This window comes from Chiloscyllium plagiosum, chromosome 42, assembly GCF_004010195.1.
Source record: "Chiloscyllium plagiosum isolate BGI_BamShark_2017 chromosome 42, ASM401019v2, whole genome shotgun sequence".
Taxonomy (NCBI): domain Eukaryota; kingdom Metazoa; phylum Chordata; class Chondrichthyes; order Orectolobiformes; family Hemiscylliidae; genus Chiloscyllium; species Chiloscyllium plagiosum.
The window spans coordinates 13,438,751-13,456,412 of record NC_057751.1 but is presented as its reverse complement, the minus strand read 5'-3'; the positions used below and the strand labels follow the sequence as shown (position 1 = coordinate 13,456,412).

Below are 17,662 nucleotides of genomic sequence, written 5' to 3'. Positions count from 1 at the left end.
CATAAGTTTGTTAGCTTTCTTATTACTTTCTGTACCTGCATCCTAACTATCTCTGATTCATGTACTAGAACACCCACATCTCTCTGCATCTCATAGTTCTGCAACCTTTCATTATTTAGATAATATGTTTCCTTTTAATTCTTTATGCTAAAGTAGACAATTATACTTATCTTTGCCCACTGACTTAACCTATCTATATCCCTTTGTGGCATGTTAAGATCTTTCCAACTGCAATATACATAAACGTTGGTTAGATTTTTTTTTGCATAATAAACTTGTATATTTTGTTAAAGAACATCTGCAACATCATATGAAATATATTTTATTGACTAACCATTATGTCAATATTCTAAACAAAATAGAATTAAACATATGATTGATAAAGCCATATTTCATTCTGGGGTCTGACTTGCCCAAGTAGTACCATCAGCTGAGATCATAACACAAGGCACACTTGCTGAATTTTTTCTTGTATCTGTAGAATGTATTACATAATTCACGATTTGGAGATGCCGGAATGGGGTGTACAAAGTTAAAAATCACACAACACCAGGTTATAGTCCAATGGGTTCATTTGGAAGTACTAGCTTTCGGAGCGCTGCTCCTTCATCAGGTGGTTGTGGAGTATAAGATCCTAAGACACAGAATTTATAGCAAACGTTTGCAGTGTGATGTAACTGAAATTATACATTGAAAAAGACCTGGATTGTTGTTAAGTCTCTCAACTTTTAGAATGACCATGTTGGTTTCAGTCCTTTCATATGTAAATCCCAGAACTTTTTTAAAAGTTACATTCTCAAGTGAACTTTAAAAATTGGTGTCATGTCAGCCCAGATTTCTTTTTGATTTGATAAAGTCCAGAGAACCTCTTAATTATTCCCCATAGACAGGTGACAGTACTGATACTTACTGCACGTTCTTATATTTCTTTTAAATATATCTGAGTTTCACTGAGCTTTTTTGGAGAGAATTCTGCCCTGAAGCCCAGTGTGGTTTCTTTCAAAAGACTCATTAACTATTTGCTCTGCCCCTTGGCATCCTTCTATCTGATTCCGGCCTCGTCTTACCATAAGCTGTTCCCAGATCAACCCTCCACTCAGACGATGTCTGAGAACACACCAGCATCCCTTGCCTTTGCACCAACTTTAGTACCCGTTGTGTGCCCAGAGAAGCTCCATCAGTCTTCAGCTGCCCTGCATGATTCCTGACATTTGCCCTGGATGTTAAGTTGGATGTGTGGTGGAGACCTAGTAGACAAGACCAACAGTGGAGGCCACAATGTCAACCTGATCCGAGGTTGTCACCATGGTTACTGCAGTCTCAGTTTATTGAGCTCTGATCATGTTGGAGACTGCTACACTGCCCTGCCACTGTTACATGGTTTTCCTGTCTTACCTGCTCCTCTCTCTGAGAGAAACTTGCCCACTCACTAGCCTACTTGATGGGTCTTTCTTTATTACTGAAAGGAGACTTGTTTCTGTCTCTACCTCCCTTTAATCATAGGGCACGTTGTTGCAATGTAATAGCCTATTTTGTTAATTCTTCTACCCTTGTTTTCTGAAATACTAATCTATTCACCGAAAGGATTTTCTAAAAAAGTCGTCAATCAAATGCATGTAAACAAGCTGCAGTGCTTCTCACGGATCTCAAAATCTAAAATGTAATGAAACTATATTTTCATCCTTCTGAACATAAACAATAAGGAATTACAAATCAAACTTAAGCTATTGTGACGATGCTGTCATGTTAAAAGAGTCATTTTGTCCTTGGGTATTTTTCAAGAGAGGTCATGAAGGCAGAGGTGCTGAAATGTCTACTTTAACAATGAAGGTGCCGGTGTTGGACTGGGCTGGACAAAGTTAAAAATCACAGAACACTAGGTTATAGTCCAACAGGTTTATTTGAAAGTACATGCTTTCAGAGCACTGCTCCTTCATCAGGTAACTAGTGGGACAGGATCATTCGACACAAAATGTATAGTAAAAGATCAGAGTGTCATACAGCTCAAAAGATCATAGAAATGCACAGCAGGGAAACAGACCCTTTTGTCCAACCCCATCCATGCCGACCAGATATCCCAACCCAATCTAGTCCCACCTGCCAGCACCCGGCCCATATCCCTCCAAACCCTTCCTATTCATATACCCATCCAAATGCCTATTCATATACCCTAAACCTATGCCCTCTAGCTCTGGACTCCCCAGCCCCAGGGAAAAGGCTTTTCCTATTTACCTTATCCATGTCCCTCATAATTTTATAAACCTCTATAATGTCACCCCTCAGCCTCTGACGTTCCAGGGAAAACAGCCCCAGCCTGCCAGCCTCTCCCTGTAGCTCAAATCCTCCAACCCTGGCAACATCCTTTTAATCTTTTCTGCATCCTTTCAAGTTTCACAACATCTTTCCAATAGGAAGACCAGAATTGCACGCAATATTCCAACAGTGGCCGAACCAATGTCCTGTACAGCCACAGTATGACCTTCCAACTCTTGTACTCAATATTCTGACTAATAAAGGAAAGCATACCAAACGCCTTCTTCACTATCCTATCTACCTGTGACTCCACTTTCAAGGAGCTTTGAACCTGCACTTCAAGCTCTCTTTGTTCAGCAACACTCCTCGGACCTTACCATTAAGTGTATAAGTCCTGATGTGATGTATTGAACAAACCTTGATTGCTGTTAAATCGTTAATCACTTAGAAAGGGGATGCAGGTTTTGATTGATTAATACCTAAATCCCAGAACTTCTTCCAAGTCACAGCCCGGAGACCTTTTAAAGTTTTATCAGTTTAAAGAAAGGTGACATCTCAGCTCAGACAATGCATTAAAGGTTACAGTCTGTCTGTATTTCAACTGTAATGTTTAAGTAAACCCTGTTTTGCTTAAAGCCAAGTGGTGTGATTAGCTACCATTGTTAAAGTAAAAATCACACAACACAAGGTCATAGTCCAGCAGGTTTATCTTGAAAGTACAAGCTTTCAAAGTGTTGCTCCTTCACACCTGGAATATTCACTTCACATTTACCTTCTAAATAAAAATAGTTAAGGTCTGGCCTGGCCCATAACAATATATATGGTTCTGTCTATTTCCAAAGTAGGAATTTAAAAACATATCACATGGACTGACTGCCTACAGATTGTGTGCATGTTGAACAAAAGAGAATGTATCTGGCAAATATAAGTCTGCAAATGCAAATTCACCTCGTAGTCTTATATTTGTGTGTGTGTGCACGTGTGTGAGGGGGAGGAAGAGAGAGAGAGTATCTATGTGTCTATGAGAGAGGGAGAGAGCATGTGTGTGTGTGTGAGAGAGAAGAGCACGTGTATGAGAGACTGACCGCATGAGTGTGCAAGTATGATCATGTGTAAGAGTATGTAAGTTTGTTTAATACATCACATCAGTTGTACGAGACTGATCTTTTACTATAAATTCTGCGTCCTATGAACCTGCCCCACTAGCTACCTGATGAAGAAGGAGTGCTTCGAAATCTCGTACTTTCAAAATAAACCTGTTGGACTATAACCACATGTTGTGTGAGTTTTACTTTAACAATGGCAGGGAAGTGTCAGTTCTCCCAGTTCAGGATTTTTTGTAGTTTGGTTTCAGTGAGAAACTGCTGGTTTAGCTGTAGCAGAGAAGCTGCTGCAGACCAAAGAAAGGCTCCAAGCTTCAACAGATGATTCTTCTCTGATTTTTCTCTCTGAAATCTCTCCTCCCTATAAGAACCTATGTTTGAATTTACTTTTTGCCAAAGAGAGTGTGTATGGGATATGGGATTCAAACAGTTCCTTAGTTAAGTTGCTATGTCAGGTCAGTTAAGTTTTCCAAGAATTGTTGTTCTAGATTCCATTTTCTTTTGGTTTGTGTTTCAACTGTGGTGTTCAAATAAGTTCTTTTTTGCTTAAAGTCAAGTGGTTTGACCAGCTGCATTACACCTGGAATATCCACTTCATATCTGCTTTTAAAGTTAAAAAGAAGGTAGGGTCTAGGCTACCTTCTTGGAATATTTTGAGGGGGTCTGGCCTGGCCCATAACAATATATATGGTTCTGTCTACTTCAGACCTGAAGTTTTCAAATCATAATAATAACAATAATAATGAAACATGAATGTTCATCACAATACCTATTCAAAATGTACTACACTCGTGTTCCTTCTGAGGATCTTCCTACTTTCTCCTAAAGTGCTAACGCTGGCTTAAATAACATCCAAAACATCCAATGGAGCTGTCTGTATTGGCTCTAAGTTTATGTGTATTGATGTTATGTGCTGCGAGATTGAGAGAATTTTGCTATATATAACATGCATTGGGAATTCCTGATGTAAGTTTCTACACTTGCACAATTATTTCTGCTGAGTTATATTAACTTTATTTTTAATTGCTGAAGAAATTGATATGAATATTGGTGCAATTGTGGCATGTTAGATTGAAGAACTTCCAACTAGACTTAGCCAGTATTTGGAAAATAGTTTAAAACAAAGACTGCTGTCTGTTGTTTTACACAATGAACTCCCACATTTTTCATTTTCACACAATGCTTGGTTAATGTTCATCTGCAAACTTTGTTGAAACAATGCATACTTTATCTTAATGTTTCAGTTATGTCACTTGGTGACCTTCTGCTTTCTTGTGTAGATATAAAGGCTAGAATTATTGTGAAATTTTAATGTACACTCTATTTTCTTTCAGTGTGTGTGCGCTATTTTGAGACTCATCCCGCAAAGGCAGCAGCAGTCTTGCTGTTTGTGTCTAGTCCAGCTACCCCAGTTGGGGGCGTGAGGGTCTGACAGGGGGTTGGGTCACGCGAGGGTGGTGGGGCAGCCTCGTCGGACGCGGGGGGCTGGGGTGTGGACCGGGAGCGGAGGTGGGAATGGACAGGGTTGGACGGGGTTAATGGGCGGAGGTGGGGGCAGGCAGGGGTGGGGTCTCGCGTGTGGTGTGCTGCTGCCCAGTCTCCTGAACAAGGAGCGGAGTTAACAAATGCTCGCTGTGTCAATCCCATTGAACTGATGGGGGCGGGTGGGGAAGTGCACGGGTGGAGAACACGGGAGGCTTCAGCAATGCTGCAGGCCCCTTGTACACAAGTGTGTGTCTGCTCGGAAATAAATCCTGAGACAGAGAGAGGGAGCAAGGCAGGCAGAGCGAGGAAAAAGGAAACTTCAGAAAACTCCGAGCCCCAGAGGAGAAGCATTGAAGTAATTAATCAAATAGTCAATTATCTGAACGAAATACTGCCCACCAATCTTGTTCAGATAATTGAGGTTCCTCTGTATATGTTGATCACACACTGAAAGGTGAACTATAGCTAAAAGAACTGAGGATCAAAAATGCTTTAGATAACTTTGAGAAGTGAAGAGAATTGGGGACATACAACAAAAGAATTAACCCCAGAAATATCAAAGTGTCATCAATGAATGTTTCAGGTGGATTCAAAATACCATTATGCCATGAACAGTCCCAAATGGTATAATAGAATTTTCAAAACTAAACATGGAATGAAAAATTTAGAAGAAGAAGATACACAGAACAAAGAGAGGGCGTTATACTGATCAAAAGTTTCATCCCATTGTTGAATGTGTTGGTAGCAGTCTCAATTGTGCTGTACTAGACAGTGGATGCACATTCACAGTGTGCAGAATAGACTGGCTAAAATGCCAGCTACATGCTCTCATAAATAAAGTTTGGGACAAAGTTTTAGGAATTTGAGACTTACATTAGTTTCAGAGTAGGAGATGATAACATATAAAAATATTTGAGGAGCAGTCGTTCCTCAAAAAATAGACAGAATCAATCATTTTATTTGTCTGAATGTAGTGTCCATTGAAATAACTTGGGCATTAAGCAAGCCAGAAATGAAGAAAGCATGGATGAAATAGATGTGGAAACCAATAAAGATGTTGTGTTTGGAAACTGTGAATCAAGACATAATGGTACTCCTTTAATTCAACATAACCTCTCCAAAAGAAGGAATTGAAGAGGTGTTATTGAATCAGTGGGTAAAGTTTAGAAGACAAAGTCAATTGTATAAAAGTTGTATCGGCAATTTATCCACTCATCATCGAGAAAGTTAATTTTTAAAATAAAATATGCAGGAATAAGAGGCAAAAGTGAGGACTGCAGATGCTGGAAATCAGAGTCTAGATTAGAGTGGTGCTGGAAAAGCACAGCAGGTCAGGCAGCATCCGAGGAGCAGGAAAATCAATGTTTTGGGCAAAAGCCCTTCATCAGGACTGAAGGCAGGGAGCCTCCCAGGCTTCAGTCCTGATGAAGGGCTTTTGCCCGAAACGTCGATTTTCCTGCTCCTCGGATGCTACCTGACCGACTGTGCTTTTCCAGCACCACTCTAACCTGCAGGAATAATAGTTGCATCGTACAATAAGCTCATAGAAGAGATATAAATGATAAATATCAGACTTATAGGAATTAAGGCCACCATCATTGTCTGTTCTCAGCAAGAGATTTCAATGAGATGGTGGCAATGGATTTTAGGAAATAAAACAAGATCTGTTAACTCTGTTTTCTCTCCACAGATGCTGCCAGATCTGCTGAGTTTTTCCAGCAATTTCTGTTTTTGTGCGTTGTGGATTTAAAAACCTGGGATAAAGGGAAAAAAAACACTTTTCCTTTTTGTAGATTGGGCAGCTGGATTTTGTTAGTCAATAGTAATACATACTAGAGACAAAATAATTGCAGACAAGGTAATGGGACATTGGACAGGGTTCAAGTTTAAATGTTTGATAGCATTTCTCATAGTTCATGGTGAAGAATTTGTTAATGATTAATTTAGAGGTACGTGCAAGAATATGAACTTTTAGCAATAGTAGTTGTATAAGGAATTAATGCAGTAACAAATAGAATGGTTCATCAAATGTTGGCAGATCAGCCCAATTGTGAATTGTCTTCTACATTTGTATGGATTGTTCATGTTAAGAATTTGTTGCAGATAATTGTATGATATATTCCACATCAATTAGTTCTTGGTAGTATCCGAAGGTCTCATCACAAAGAAATGATCAGCTCTCAGCTCAGGAAGCAGCTATCGTTAGTTCAACTTGTTTGCAGCATTTGAATTGAATTACATCTCGGCAGAAAAGCTTTATTTAAAGCCAAGTTCACCAAAGAATTTGGCTAGCCTTAAAATATAAGAGGTTGTCGGAAACCAGTCTCAATTCATGAGACATAAGAGATAGGAGCTTAAAGAATAGAGAAACCCTGGGAAGATTATTGATAAGGATTGAAAAACAACAAGTTGACAGAATGGGAACCAGACTGAATGGGTGACCTCTTCAGCCATGCTTGGTATGGATTACAAATTTGCAGATTCTGAAGGAGTTATAGAAAATAACGAAGTATCTGTTCTGCCTTTTGATCATGGCTAACATGTCTCTCAACCCTATTTTCCTGCCTTCTCCCTAGAACCCTTGATCCATTCCCAATCAAGGATTTATCTCACTTTGTCTTAAATGCTCTCAATCACTGGGCCTCCACAGCCCTCTGCGGCAATGAGGTCCAAAGATCAACCACCACTTATCTGAAAGAATTCCTTTTCATCTCAATTTTAAAGGGTCATCCTTTCACTCTGAGACTGTGCAACCTGGGTACTCGTGTCTTCTATCAGTGGAAACATCTCCATGTCCACTGTATCCAGACATCTATTCTGTAAATTTCAAACAGATCACCCCTCATTGCGGCACAGTGGCTCACTGGTTAGCACTGCTGCCTCACAGCGCCAGGGACCCAGGTTCGATTCAGTCTCCTTGTGCCTGTGTGGGTTTCCTCCAGGTGCTGTGGCTTCCTCCTACAGTACAAAGATGTGCAGGTTAGGTGGTTTGACTATGCTAAATTGCCCATAATTTGCAGGCGAGGTGGATTCGCCAGGGGGAATACAGAGATAGGGTAGGGGTTGAGTCTGGGTGGGATGCTCTTAGGAGCGTTAGTGTGAACTCGATGAGCTGAATTACCTGCTTCCTCACTGAAGGGATTCTGTTCTATAATTCGGTGATTCGTCCTTTGAAACTCATTGAGTATGGACCTAGAGTCCTCAACCGCTTCTCATGTGACAAGTCCTTCATCCCCAGCATCATTCTTGTGAACCTCCTATGGCGACGCCTCCCCACCCCTCCCCCCATCCCCCCTGTAAAGCCAGCACATCCTTCCTTAGATATGGGGCCTGAAATAGCTCACAATATTCCAAGTGCAGTCTGACTGGAGCCTTATACAACCTCAGCAGTACATTTCTGCTCTTACATTTTGTGTCTCTTCAAATGAATGCTAACATTGCATTTGCCTTCCTAACTACTAAAAGTACCTAATTGTTAACCTTAATAGAAACCTGAACTAGCACTCCCAATGTCCCATCGCACTTCAGATTTCTGAAACCTTTTCCTGTTTGGAAAATAGGAGAAAGTGAGGACTGCAGATTCTGGAGAGTCAGAGTCAAAAAGGACGGTGCTGGAAAAGCACAGCAGGTCAGGCAGCATCTGAGGAGCAGGATAGTTGTCAATTTGGGCCCCCTATCATCCCACCCCCCCACACACAGCACAGGTTGCGTAAAAATAGGTTGCCCACACCTCCCCCCTCACCTTCATCCAGGGCCCCAATGGATCTTTTCGCATCCGGCAGAGATTGTCCTGCACATCCACCCACCTCACCTAGGGCATCCGTTGCTCTCGATGTGGTCTCCTGTACATCGGGGAGACAGGATGCCAAACCGCAGAGCGTTTCAGGGAACATCTCTGGGATGCACACACACTAAATAACCCCACTGCTCTGTGACCGACGATTTAAATGCCCCCAAGGATATGCAAGTCCTGGGCCGCCTCCACCACCAAATCAAATCCACTCGCCAACCGGAAGAACAACGTGTCAGCTTCCACCTTGTGACCCTTCAAACACACGGCATCAGCATCAGTTTCCCTCCCCCAACTTCATCCCAGATCCAACCTCCAACTCGGCACCACCCTGTTGACCTGTCCTACATGTTGATCTTCCTTCCCACCTATCCGCTCCACCCTCCCCACTGACCTAACCACCTGCATCCACCTTATCACCTACCTTACCCCCCGCCCCACCTCCATCTCCACCCGCTATTTATCTCTAATCCTCTTTCCCCCTCCACATTCCTGATGAAGGGTTTATGCCCGAAATATCAACTCTCCTGTGCGATGATGCTGCTCCTTTAACAAGGGTATGTTGTCCTTGGTTTTTTTTTCAGAAAGGTCGTAAAAGACACAGACTCCAAAAAGTCTAAGTTGAAGGGTTTTAGGACCAATTTGATTGTAGCTAACAGATACTGCCTCAGGGAAAAAGGCTTTCAAGTTTATAACACACACCAGTTCTTCCAGCTCAGCTTTTCTCTGGTTTGATTTGATTTTTGGCACTCTGGCTATTCACTGAAAGCAGTTAAGCAGTTGTAAAAGCTGCAGGACCCCAAAGAAACAGGTCAATGCTGATCCTCCTCTCTCTGTGATATGTCTCCTGTATGATCCTGTGTTTGATTTTACCTTTTGTGCCAAGGGTTGTTTATGGGAATTTTTGCAAGTATTTGGAACAGCATCATTAAGTTGGGATGATCTGTTAGGTTTTCAGATAGATTAAGTTATTCAGCATTCTGTTCTCTTTTGTTTGTGTTTCATTCGGTAGTCTTGTAAATAAATTCTGTTTTGTTTAAAACTAAGTGGTTTGACATGCTGCATCTTTCCCATCTACTTAAAACAACTAGCAAAGTTAGGATCTGGTCTACTTCCTTGAAGTGTTTTGAGGGTGTCTGGCCTGGTCCATAACACCAGCTCCTCGGATGCTGCCTGACCTGCTGTACTTTTCCAGTGCCACCCATTTTGAAAATAGTCCACTTATCTATTCTTCCTATGAAAGTGCATAACTTCACACGTCCCCACTTTGTATTTCATCTGCCACTTCTTTGCCCACTGTCCTAGCCCGCCCACGTCCTTTTGCAGTCTCCCCACTTCCTCAGCACCATGTATCCCTCCACCTGTCTTTGTGTCACCTGCAAATTTATCAACAATGCCCTCAGTTCCTTCATCCAGATCGTTTATGTATAATGCAAATAGTTGTGGTCCCAACACTGACCCATGTGGAACTCCACTCGTCACTGGCTACCAATCTGACCAAGACCTCTTCTGCCAGTCAGCCAACCCTCTATCAATGCCAGTACATTGCACCTATCATCAAGGGGCTTTTATGGAATTTAGCAGCCTCCTGTGCATCACCTTGTCAAAGACCTTCTGGAAATCCAAATGGATCATGTCCATGGGCTGTTCCTTGTCTAACTAGCTCATTATGTTACCAAAGAATTCTAACAGATTCATCAGGCATGACCTCACCTTGACAAAGTCATGCTGACTCAGCCCTATGTTAGCATGCATTTCCAAATACTGCACAATCTCATCCTTAATAATGGACTCGAAAGTCTTACCCATGACCAAGGTCAGCCTTATTGGCCTATAGTCTCCTGTCTTCTGCCTCTCTCAATTCTTAAATATGAGTCGTTTTTCAGTCCTCTGGGACCCTTATGGATTCCAGAGACTCCTGAAAAATCACCAGCAATGCCTCTACAATGTTCAACACTATTTCCTTCAGAATTGTGTGTGTAGCCCTGTTTTGCCAAATGATTAAGAGTTGTTGAGTCATCCAGCATGGAAACAAACCTGTCGGGCCAAACAGTCCATGCCGACTATTTTCCCAAACTAAACTAGACCCACCTGCCTGTGTTAGGCCCATATAAGGCCCAAAGCTATCCTATTCATGTACTTATCCAAATGTCTTTTAAGCATTGTAACTGTACCTGCATCCATCATTTACTTTGGCAGTTCATTCCACACACACACACGTACCAACGTGCAATGGTCAGTTTTTGCATCTTCTCTACGGACCTCACTCTCTTCCACATTGGTCCACATCTCAAACCTGTTAGATGTAAGATGAGAAAATCTGTAAGGAAAAGCCAGGGAACTACAGACAGTAAGCCTTACATTAGTGTTGGGTAAGTTGTTGGAGGGGATTCTGAGGTACTGAATTTACATGCATTTGGAAAGGCAGGGTCTGATGAGGGACAATCAATATGGCTTTGTGCAGAGGAAATCATGTCTCACTAATGTGATTGAGTTTTTTGAAGAGGTGACAAAGAAGATTAATGAAGGCAGAGTGGTAGACATTGTCAGTATGGACTTCAGCAAAGCATGCAACAAGGTCCCGCATGGCATACTACTTAGGCAGGTTACATCCCACGGGATCTGGGGGAGCTAGCCAATTGGACATAAAATTGGCTTTTAGGAAGAAGACAGAGGATGGTGATAGAGGGGTTGCTTTAAAAGAGTGGATTGAACTTTACTCTGTACCTGATAATGTTCTTGACTTAGGAGTGTCTGACAGGGGCGGTGTTGCAATAGTGGGGAGGGGGAGGCTGGACATGAGTTTTCTGCTTGTATTTTTTGGTTAAAAGAGGATAGCTTTTTGGACTGGAAGCCTGTGACCAGAAATATGCCACAAAGATAGGTGCCTGGAGCACTGCTTTTCGTCATTTACATAAATGCTTTGAATGTGAATATAAGAGATATGGTTAGTAACTTTGCAGATGACACCAAACTAGGTAGTTTAGTGGACAGTGAAGAAGATTATCTTAGAATACAAAAGGACTTTGCTCAGATGGGCCAATCGGCTGAGAAGTGCTAGTTGGAGTTTAATTTAGATAAATGAGAGGTATTGCATTTTGGTGAGGCAAACCAGGGCGGGACTTATACAATTAATGGCAGGACCCTGGGGAGTGTTGCCAAACAAAGAAACCTCAAGATTCAGGTGTACAGTTCCTTGAAAGTTGAATTGCAGGGAGTCAGGGTGGTGAAGAAGGCATTTGGCACGCTTGTCTTCTTTGGTCAATACATTAATCGTTGGAATTAGGATGTCATGTTGCAGCTGTACAGGACTTTGGTGAGGCTACTTTTAGAATACCACATGCCATTCTAGTTGCCCTTCAATATTGGAGATTGATAAACTTGAGAGTTCAGAAAGGATTTACAAGAATGTCGCTGGCACTGGAGAGTTTGAGTTGTAGGACGAGGTTGAATAGGCTGAGGCCTTTTTCCCTGGAGCGTCAGTGTTATGGAACAGACCAGATGTTCCGCAAGATATATTAAGAAGGTAGACAATAGACAATAGGTGCAGGAGTAGGCCATTCTGCCCTTCGAGCCTGCACCACCATTCAATATGATCATGGCTGATCATCCTTAATCAGTATCCTGTTCCTGCCTTATCGCCATAACCCTTGATTCCACAATCCTTGAGAGCTCTATCCAATTCTTTCTTTACTGAATCCAGAGACTGGGCCTCCACTGCCCTCTGGGGCAGAGCATTCCACACAGCCACCACTCTCTGGGTGAAGAAGTTTCTCCTCATCTCTGTCCTAAATGGTCTGTGTCCTCTGGTTCGGCACTCACCCATCAGCGGAAACATGTTTCCTGCCTCCAGAGTGTCCAATCCTTTAATAATCTTATATGTCTCAATCATATCCCCTCTCAGTCTTCTAAACTCAAGGGTATACAAGCCCAGACGCTCCAGTCTTTCAATGTAAGGTAATCCCGCCATTCCAGGAATTTACCTCGTGAACCTCCACTGCACTCCCTCAATAGCCAGAATGTCTTTCCTCAAATTTGGAGACCAGAACTGCACGTAGTCCTCCAGGTGTGGTTTCACAAGGGCCCTGTACAGCTGCAGAAGAACCTCTTTGCTTCTGTACACAATCCCTCTTGTTATGAAGGCCAGCATGTTATTAGCCTTCTTCACTACCTGCTATGCCTGCATGCTTACCTTCATCGACTGGTGTACAAGAACACCCAGATCTCTCTCTACTGCCCCTTTACCGAAATTGATTCCATTTACGTAGTAGTTTGCCTTCCTGTTCTTGCCACCAAAGTGGATAACCATACATTTATCCACATTAAGCTGCATCTGCCATGCATCTGACCACTCACCTAACTTGTCCACGTCACCCTGTAATCTCCTAACATCCTCATCACATTTCACCCTGCTACCCAGCTTAGTATCATCAGCAAATTTGCTAATGTTATTACTAATACCATCAAGGTAGTCTCGATCATAACTTCTGTTATTTTAAAGGTAAATGTCAGGTGCTGTGTTCCAGATTCAATTTGGTTGGTTCAACTACTTGACATGAAGCAAAACACAATTTATTCAAATACTACAGTCAAAATACACCAAAAGAAAGAAGTACTTGGAATAACTTAACTCCATTGGAAAATGTAACAGTATAGTACATCTCGTAGCTGTTACTAATTAACTGTTCCAACATAGTAACTTACCATAAACATCACTTGGCAAAAGGCAAATTCAGAATACTGATTTATCTCACATGCAGTCTGGCAGCCTAGGAAGAGAACCTCCAGCTTTTTGCTGAAATCAAGAGTGGGAGAATAACTTCCACTCCTTCAAGACCCCAACAGCAACTGCTGGAAGCTAACTAAACATTCTGGATCTGTGAGCGCTTGACCACACCCACTCAGGCTGCTTCTATTGTTACAACTTTTTTTAAAAGTCCCCAAAGCCCCACAAGTTAGTTACCTTCTCATAGACTGTCACACTCATGCCTCAATCTGTCTCTAAAAGAAACCAGGATGAAACACACATCATAAAGTCACAACATCATACTGCTGGAGGCTGAGGGGTGACCTTATAGAGGCTTATACAATCATGAGGGGCATGGATAGGATGACTAGCCAAGGTCTGTTTCCTAGAAGGGGGGAAAGTGCAAAACTAAAGGGCATAGGTTTAAGGGGAGAGGGGAAAGATTATAAAGGGACATCAGGGGCATTTTTTTCATGCAAAGAATGGTGCAGGTATGGACTGAGCTGCCAGAGGAAGTGGTGAAAGTGGGTACAATGACCACTTTTAAAAGGCATTTGGATGGATATATGAAAAGGAAGGGTTTACAGGGAAATTGGCCAAATGCTAGCAAATGGGATTAGGTCAGATTGGGACGTCTGGTCAGCGCAGACAAGTTGGACTGAAAGGTCACATGCGGTGTTCTGACTCTATGACAAGCACATGGGCTGAGACTCCTTCTGCATTACCTCCCATATCCCTTTACTTGCTTCACTGGTCGTCACGCTCTCCTGTCCCAGACTACTGATTGGATTTGAGGTAGTTAATCAACACTGAACTGCAGTTCGTCAAGCAACCAACAGTTGATACAAATGTGGTCACAATGAACCACAATGGGGCCCAGCAGTTCCCACATCATGCAGTTACAACACATCGCCTGGTCCACCAATCTGTTTAATTAATGAGTTCTTAACTCAATTTTTAAAAAAAGTCACACTAGTCTTTTAGTTTATAGCCTGTAAATATTTCCCCGTTGGTTTCTTCAATCTGCAAGTAACCAAAAATATATAGTCAAATCAATAGCTATTTCCAACCAATGAACTTATGGTTTGCCTGTCATGTCACTCTTTTTTACTGGGCTCTATTTGGCTTCAATTTATCCTGTTAAAAAATACTTACAATCTCAGTGCCAACAGAAGAACAACCGAACTGCACCTCTTCCCCCCTGCACCCATTTGCCTCCAAATTTCCCAAACTATATATTCACTCAGGCTGTGTCTTTCTCTGAATCTCTCCTTCCTGACTGAGCTAAGTTTTACTGAATCAGAAACATTTCTTTTTTGGAGATGGAAAATAGATACATAAAATCTATGTACTGGTTTACCTTAGCACATCTGCTTGTTCTAAGATCCCAAATACATTTCCTCTATCTCTCCACCTCTCTACATTTTTTCTCCTTTTGGAAACTTCTCAAAGTTACTGCTTTGACCAATAACTCTTCATGTCGCTTCGTGTCCTAATTCATTTTATAATGGTCCTGTGAATATTAAAGCTACTAAAATGATGAAGTATTGTAATTCTTTTGAGTCACACATCCCATTCCAACCACCAATATCAATATATTTTATTGGCTGAGAAGTGTTGAAGTCTTTCATATGATTATGTATTAGTAGCAAGGCCAGAATTTGATGTCCATTCCTAAGTGTCCTTGAGAAAATGGCAGTCCACTGCCTTCTTAAATCACTGCATTTCTTATCATGTATATACATCCACAATGCTATTAGGAAGGGATTTCAAGGCTTTTATGGAGTCATAAAGATGTACAGCATGGAAACAGAACCTTTGGTCCACCCCGTCCATGCCGACCAGATATCCCAAACTAATCTGGTCCCACTTGCCAGCACCAGGCCCATATCTCTCCAAACCCTTCCTATTCATATACCCATCCAGATGCCTTTTAAATGTTGCATTTGTACCAGATTCCACCACTTCCTCTGGCAGCTCATTTCGTACACTTACCACCCTCTGTGTGAAAACATTGCCTCTTGGATATTTTTTCCCTCTCACTCTAAACCTATGCCCTCTGATTCTGGACTCCACTACCCCAGGGAAAAGACTTTGTCTATTGATCCTATCTATGCCCCCCCCTTCCCCCCATGATTTTATAAACCTTTATAAGGTCACCCCTCAGCCTCTGACACTCCAGGGAAAACAGCCCCAGTTTATTCAACCTTTCCCTATAGCTCAAATCCTCCAACCCTGGCAACATCTTTGTAAATCTTTTCTGAACCCTTTCAAGTTTCACAATATTCTTCCGATAGGAAGGAGACCAGAATTGAATGCAATATTCCAAAAGTGGCCGAACTAATGCACTGTACAGCTGCAGTATGACCTCCCAACTCCTGTACTCAATACTCTGACCAATAAAGAAAAGCATACCAAACGCCTTCTTCACTATCCTATCTGCCTGCAACTCTACTTCCAAGGAGCTATAAACCTGCACTCCAAGGTCCCTTTGTTTCAGCAATACCCCCTAGGACCTTACCATTAAATGTATAAGTCCTGCTAAGATTTGCTTTCCCAAAATGCGGCATCTCGCATTTATCTAAATTAAACTCTATCTGCCACTCCTCAGCTCATTGGCCCATTTGATCAAGATCCTGTTGTAATCTGAGGTAACCTTCTTCACTGTTCACTCCACCTCCAATTTTGGTGTCACCTGTAAACTTATTAACTATTCCTCTTATGCTCACATCCAGATTTTGATCCAACTAAAGTGAAGAGATGATAAATCTAAGTCAGGATGGAGGGAAATTTGCAGGTGCTGATATTTGTAGAGGTGAACTCCTCCTGCCCTTCAACTCTGGTTCTCTGGATGCTGACAGTGTTTTATACACTATAAATGTATTCAGTCTTCACATTTTTGCCTGAAAATTAGTGTCGGTCATCTATTTGAATCACTGCATAAATGTGCTGTCCCATGGAGCTGGAGTTTTTGTTTGGAGGCAGGAGGCTTTAACAAATGTAATTCTCTACTTTAGAAGGTTGTGATGGCTAAGGCAGTGAAGATGTTTAACAAAGAAATAGATTTCTCGTGAGTAAAAGGGCAGTAGAGGTTTTGCAATTGAGAAATTCTGTCAACAGAAGGATAGATGTTCCTGCGCTGCAAATTGTATATGGCATACACTGCTGCTAGAATGTGAGTTGTAAAGGGAGTGAATGTTTAATGTGGCTGATGGGTGATGCCAATCAAATGAGCTAAACTCTGTTGGATGGCAGTGAGCTACATGACTGTTGTTGGAGTTGCAATCATCAGGCAAGTGCTTTTTGTTTCACAAAATTAATGCACTGACATTTATGTATGCCCTTCATTTATAGATCATGAACAATACTAAGATTTGCTTTTAGGAAATAATATAGTTCAGCAGTATGTGCCATGCTTTATTCTCATGGTTAAGAACATCTCTTAGCTCCAAATTTTATTGTCTTGTAAAACACTATGAACAATGCATCATTAAAATGCAATTTTTACGAAATATTATTGTACACAAGTTGAGGTTTGGAACATTTCAACTGCTAACAGTAAGTGACCCAAATTAGATAGTGAGTGATGATTACAACTGCATGCAGACTACGTAAAGACGTTGCATTTGGGCACAACCTTAAGGTGGGAAATCCCCTTTGTGTACAGTGACATCCATGACTTTGTGGAAAGGAATATGCTGGCCTTAATGAAGACAATTCAGCTTTAAATAAAATCTCAGTTAAATCCATGTTCTAATACTTATTATAATCTCAATAATATTTTGTGCCTGCATACATGTTTGAAATCATGAACTCTAAAGGGGAAGAGAGGCCACCTCTTCATTTTGCTGAGTGTTATGAGCTCGGGGGCGCTTGAAATGAGTCACAACTTACGACGGAGCACATGGCAACATTTTTACTGTTAATACCCAGGAGAACATCACAATTACGGTAAAAAGAACAGCAATGAGAAATCTGAAATTGTGATTCATACACTCGTGATAACAGGTTTCAGAGGAACAAATGACAAAGGTCACTGTTGGAAGATCATATTTGCTGCAGGATAAAATATAAAGGAGTTAAACATTCTGGCACTTTATGCATCATAGCTACACCAGTACTTCATTTTTAATTGTTTACTGTCATTATGGGTGCCAATTCATTTCTCTCAAAACATCATTGCTGTCTGGATCTCCACAAACATTGACTGGATTATTCAAAATGCAATGAATATAAGTTAGTTTCTTGTTGATTTACTGCTTTGAGAAGTTCATGTATTTGAGA

General features: G+C 41.5%; 1 protein-coding gene across 5 annotated transcripts in view; it reads left to right on the top strand.

Annotated features, from left to right (window-relative positions):
• Positions 1–17,662, top strand: part of tet3 (tet methylcytosine dioxygenase 3) — a 368,466-nt gene that overhangs the window by 136,072 nt on the left and 214,732 nt on the right. The gene's annotated exons all lie outside the window — the stretch shown is intronic.